At 45.2% G+C, this 6,528-nt stretch overlaps 1 long non-coding RNA gene across 1 annotated transcript; it reads left to right on the plus strand.

The window, feature by feature from the left end:
- Positions 1-399: 399 nt before the first annotated feature.
- On the plus strand, positions 400-1,156 carry LOC112079784 (uncharacterized). Its single transcript, XR_002896056.2, has 3 exons — positions 400-472; positions 561-590; positions 748-1,156. It is a non-coding gene; the product is annotated as an uncharacterized lncRNA (long non-coding RNA).
- Positions 1,157-6,528: the final 5,372 nt, after the last annotated feature.

The raw sequence follows: 6,528 nt of genomic DNA on the forward strand, positions 1-6,528 counted from the left end.
TTCCTCAGACTAACTCGGCCCAGGACTCTTAAAAACAACCCCAAAATGGAATCAGACAGTAAAATAGTCGCACAGCTGAGTTCTGGTGAGTAAAACCAGCTAATAATGTGACCATTTTAGATGTTTTAATTTCTATCTGCGTCGCTCCTGCGTCCTCTGTAACTCACCGCTCCGTCCTCTGTAACTCACCGCTCCGTCCTCTGTAACTCACCGCTCCGTCTCTGTAACTCACCGCTCCGTCCTCTGTAACTCACCGCTCGTCTCTGTAACTCACCGCTCGCGTCCTCTGTAACTCACCGCTCCGTCCTCTGTAACTCACCGCTCCGTCCTCTGTAACTCACCGCTCCGTCCTCTGTAACTCACCGCTCGTTCGCTCTGTAACTCACCGCTCCGTCCTCTCTCGCCTCTACAGAACTCTACTTTCCTAATCGTCCGCTTTCTACAGGCTGGACCGTGCCAGAACGCAGCGGAGGTGGGTCAGATGCTACTTTACGATTATTTACTATATTCCCAGGTTTGTCTCGTTGTGTGATTTATTTTTTTATAAATTATATTTCCAGACGTTGATCCGTGAGGTGGAGGAGAAGGAGGTGAGTAAGTGTGTCTGTTCGCGTCGCATGTCGCTGCTCTCTCTGTACTTTCTCATGTTGATTTTTTAAGCACATTTTTCATTTGAATGTTTTAAAACACAAAATAGACGCGTTTATGGCGTTACTGATTGGAGTGAACTGTGTGTCTGTGCTGCAGCTACTGCCCACACGACGGGACTGGACGGGGAAGGAGCAYCATGGGARATACGAGGATTTGGTAAGGCTGATCTATAACCTACCAAAAAGTTTTKTTTAGAGAGAGCTAAATAAAAATTGAATTTCGCGCAATTTTTTTTAAGTAGGAGAAAAAAGTCAAAAGGATTTGTAAGCGAAAACCCGAACCCAACCCGGGCCAGAAGGGACCAGGGGTCAGGGTCCTGCTTTATATGGGACCCTGGAGTGTGAGTTTGGCGACAGGCATGTCCAAAACATTTTATTAGTAGTGGAAATGTGTGTGAAATGTTGGTACGTCATGAGTGTTGTGGTGTTGGAGCGCGGGGGGGAGGGACTCCTGCGACACAGCGAGATAGAGGCGCCCAGCTCCTGCTGTCGGGAACCGTGTGGATAACGGGACGAGGTAAAACACAGCTTTTAGGAGAATATGAACTGTCATATCACAAAGAAATACAGCCTTTTGAAGAGCGTTTTATCAGAAGGAGTTGTGGCGGGGGGGGGGGTGTTAGGAATACATCAGGACTGAAGGAGATGGGGGGAGAGAGAGAGAGGGAGGCATATATTGAGCTGATGCCCTATTCTTATGGCTTTATTAATTAATGGGTTAATTAACAGGTTATTAGCCTACATGGTGATTTTACATATTGGGCATGATGGCATGGAAAACACCATGCAATGCCAATAGAACATTTATTTTAGACTTAAGAGTTTTGAGATTTTTAGGGCAAATTATCAAAATAATGACCTATGCTCTTATCTTTACCCCACAACATGAATCAGATGTAGCAGTCTCATCTAAAACGAAATCTATTATAGAACAACGATAGTCAGTGTCTTACTGACCCATCACTCCTCCCTCCCTCCCTGGGTCCTCCCTCCCGCCCTCCTTCCTCCCTCTTCCTCCACTTCTCCTGCCTCCTCCGCTCTGTTTCTCCCTCCCGCCCTCCTCCCTCCAGAGATCAACAACATAAACACACAAACAAAACACGACACCACACCACACAACTCAGAAACACACACATCGTTCACTACAAACAACACACAACACAAACACACACATCCACACACAAATCAACTCAATCACACACACATGCGTTGTGCACACAACACTTAAACTATACACACACAACCGCAAACACACATGACACACACATTCCCAAAACAACATACACACTGTTTCACATTTCCCACCCAAACACACAACCCAAACACAGCACTCAACACCACATACCACACACACCCCACACACACAGTTGGCTTTCTGCGTAGTAAGTGTAAATACTAAAGAATTAGTACTTATTATGGTACCAGTATCTGTAATGATCTCCATGGCATTTAACTTCGGTTACAACGTAATACTGATCTATTGGTGCGTAGAGGCCCAACATGGTCATGTGATTACAAAGTACTGACTCTTTAATTGGTTGCGTACGCGGCCAACATGTCCATGTGATTACAATACTGACTCTCTATCTGGTGCGTAGCAGGCCCACTTGTCATGTGATTACAATACTGACTCTTATTGTGCGTAGCAGGCCAATCATGTCATCGTGATTACATAACTTCAGGGCTGGGCACATGTTATGTTTCTCATTATTGGTGCGTAGACAGGCCACACATGTCATGCTGATTTACAATACTGACTCTTTTGGTGGTAGACAGGCCAACATGTCATGTGATTACAATACTAATCTTATTGTCGGTAGCAGGCCAAACATGTCATGTGATTACAATACGGACTCTTATTGGTCGCGTATGCCACGGCCCAACGCCATCTACATGGCTCTATTGGTGTAGCACATGTATTGATACAGAATAACTTCTCTTATTGGTTGCGTACACAGGCAACATGCTCACTGCTGATTCAACACGCACTCCATTATTGGTGCTGGTAACGGGCCAACTGTCATGGGTGATTACAATACGGACTCTTAATTGGTGGTAGACAGGCCAACATGTCATCGTGATTACAATACGACGCTCTTATTCGGTGGCCAGGTCAGCCCACAAGTCCGTAATCTACAATACGGACTCTTATTGTTGCGTAACATGGCCAACATGTCAGTGTGATTACAATACTGCAACCTCTTATTGGTGGTAAGCAGGCAACATGTCTGTGATTTAGCAATACGGACGTCTTATTGGTGCGTTACGGGCGACATGGTCATGTGATCTTACAATACGGACTTTATTGGCGCGTACGGCCAACATGCTCACTCGCTGATTACAATACCGGACTCTTATTGGTGCGCGTAGACAGGCCAAACATGTCATGTGATTACAATACGGACTCTTATTGGTGCGTTAGCGGGCCAACATGTCATGTGATTACAATACGACTCCTTATTGGTGCGTAGCAGGCAACCATGTCATGTGATTACAATACGGACTCTTATTTTGTGCGTAGCAGGCCAACATGTCATGTGATTACAATACGGACTCTTATTGGTGCGTAGCGGCCAACATGGTCATGTGCATTACAATACGGACTTTATTGGTGCGTAGCAGGCCAACATGTCATGTGATTACAATACGGACTCTTATTGGTGCGTAACAGGCCAACATGTCATGTGATTACAATACACGGACTCTTATTGGTGCGTACAGGCCAATGTCCATGTGATACAATAGACTACTTATTGGTGGGTAACAGGCCAACATGTCATGTGATTACAAACGGACTCTTATTGGTGCAGCAGGCCACATGTCATGTGATTACAACGGACTCTTATTGGTGCGTAGCAGCCAACATGTCATGTGATTACAATAACGGACTCTTATTGGTGCGTAACAGGCCCCAACATGTCATGTGATTACAATACGGACTCTTATTGTCGTAGCAGGCCAACATGCATGTGATTACAATACTGACTCTTATTGGTGCGTACAGGCCAACATGTCATGTGATTACAATACGGACTCTTATTGGTGCGTAACAGGCCAACATGTCATGTGATTACAAACTACGGACTCTTTATTGGTGCGTAGCAGGCAACATGTCATGTGATTACAATACGGACTTTATTGGTGCGTAACAGGCCAACATGTCATGCTGATCTACAGCTACTTACGTAACTCATTACTTAACGGATCAGTACTGACTATGGTGCCAGGCTCTGCTCGCCTCGCCCCCAGCAGACTGTCGGACCCGGGACGCTGGCAGGAACCTCCTTCTCCAGAAGAGGACACCTCTCTGGCACACCTGCAGCAGGTGGTCCGGACGATGTGGCCATACAAGCTCACCTCACACCCACACAACACACACACACACACAACACACACACACACAACACACACACACACACACACACACACACACAACACAACCAAAGTGAATTTCAGGAAGAGTTAAAGTTAAACTGACCACCAAAGAAGCAGTCCCAGGCAGTACAGACAAACAGTCAGCTTCTGTGTCCTCATCAATTCAACTATATCAATAATTTACATTAGACATTTACAAATGACATTAATACAATCATCAGTCAATTAATACGTACATCATCTCTACATACTAGCTGTATTCAGTACATTTCATCGTATCATACAAGTCATTACCATCACGTATTCATTCGTTTTCGCATTACAATCAACTTCATTCAATCACATTACATTCAAGCCCCTCTTGTTTCCCAATTAGAACTCCTCTCTCCTCAGTTATCAGTACTTCACTTGGTTCATACCCCTCTCTCGTTTCACCAACCCTTTCCATTGACTTCTCTCTCCTCGTTATCACTACATTCAGCCTCCCCTTTGCAACGCCAAAACACATAATGACCCTTTAACACAATCTCATTGGTCTGCGATGTGATCCAAATTTGATAAGAACACAGACAGCCACAGACCAGTTCTAACAAGCCCACAGCCAGATCGCCACACCCACAGATACAGCAGAGATACTACGCCACGACAATACAGCCACGGACATAGTACAGCCACAACCAATCCAGCCAGCGACATATACAGCACAGCCCACGACAGAATACAGCCAAGCAGATCCTATACGCCAGCCAGTCAGATACAGCACCACAGTGCATGATAGCAGCCACAGCAGTATACAGCCAGCAAGTCAGATACAGCCCACAAAGATCAGTACCGACATACAGCCAGACAGATAACAGCCACAGACAGCCACAGTCCCAGATACAGCCAACAGACAGCCACAGTCAGAATAACAGCCATCAGACACGATACAGCACAGTCAGATACAGCCACAGTCAGATACAGCCACAGTCAGCTACAGCCACAGTCAGATAGCAGCCACAGTCTAGATACAGCACAGTCGATATCAGGCCACAGTCAGATACAGCCACAGTCAGATACAGCCACAGTCAGATACAGCCAGTCAGATCCAGTCAAGATACAGCCACAGACAGATACAGCCACAGAAAGCCACAGGCACCAGTCAGATCAGCCACAGACAGCCCACAGTCAGATAAGCCACAGTTCAGATAGCGAGCCCACAGAAGATACAGCCACAAGACAGATACAGCCACAGTCAGATACAGCCAAGTCAGATACAGCCACAGACAGATAAGCCACAGTCAGATCCCAGCACAGTCAGATTCAGCCAAGTCAGATACGCCCAGTCAGATACAGCCACAGACAGCCAGCCAACAAGATTACAGCCACCACAGAAACACACTATATCAATGGAATATCATTATAAACACACACACTCGCTGTGTGGCAGAGGAATGGATTGTCTGGTGTGGTGTGTGTGTGTTCTTTGGTAGCTGATGTCTGTGTGTGTGTCCTGTTGGTAAGCAGATTGTTCTGTGTGTGTGTGTCTGTGGTAGCTGATTGTCTGTGTGTGTTGGTAGCTGATTGTCTGTGTGTGTGGGCAGAGTAATGGATTGTCTGTGTGTGTGTGTGGCGCAGATTGTCTGTGTGTGTGGGTAGAGGAATGGATTGTCTGTGTGTGTGTGGTAAGCTGATTGTCTGTGTGTGTGTGGTAGCTGAGTCACCAGTTTGAAAATCAGTCATGTGTACAACAGTAACATCTAACAGCTGGTCTGATCATCCATGGATTTGTTTATTACAATAAATAAAAGACACCAAATATCACTATCGACTAACATTACTAGTACATTGGTGCGTCATAGATCAATGTTCAAAATGACTCTTAATACGAATCAATAATAACCATCTACCTACAGGCGTCGGAAACGACTGATCCTGATAGTATTACAGAATTAGTGGTTATTAATATCAATAATATATAATGAATCATTTCAACTATTTACTATCAATTTAACTATTTATTATACCATTATATTGACTATTTATTTGACATACTTAGCAAGTAATTAATAAGTGCGATTATTAGTATCGTAGTGGCAATTTTAAATGTAATTCTTTAGACATTAGTGTGCGAGACTGTCTGATCATTTGGAATAAAAACCTAGACATTTGGTGTGGTCAACCTAGTGCTAGATGTTATAACTCAAATAATGTATAGGTTTAAAAAGAGGTCTGTCTTGTCTGTTCTGTCTGGCAATACAATTTGTATTCCTCATTGTGTCTAATAACTAGGAATGTTTGATCTTAAAACGATCAGCCCGCGGAAGAATCCATCCGAGACAGAGACATTAGGCCTGGTCGACCGGCGTCACAGCAACGCTGCTCACTGGCGGAGGGAGGAAAGGCAGAGTCAAGGAAGCGAGCGGAGGAGGCGAGGGAAGAAGGCGAGGGAGAAAGGGAGGGAGGAGCGGAGGAGAGAGGCCAGGAGGGGGGAGGAGTGGAGGGAAGGAGAGAACAGAGGGAA

The sequence above is a fragment of the Salvelinus sp. IW2-2015 genome, unplaced genomic scaffold (assembly GCF_002910315.2).
Source record: "Salvelinus sp. IW2-2015 unplaced genomic scaffold, ASM291031v2 Un_scaffold9519, whole genome shotgun sequence".
NCBI classification, from domain to species: Eukaryota; Metazoa; Chordata; class Actinopteri; order Salmoniformes; family Salmonidae; genus Salvelinus; species Salvelinus sp. IW2-2015.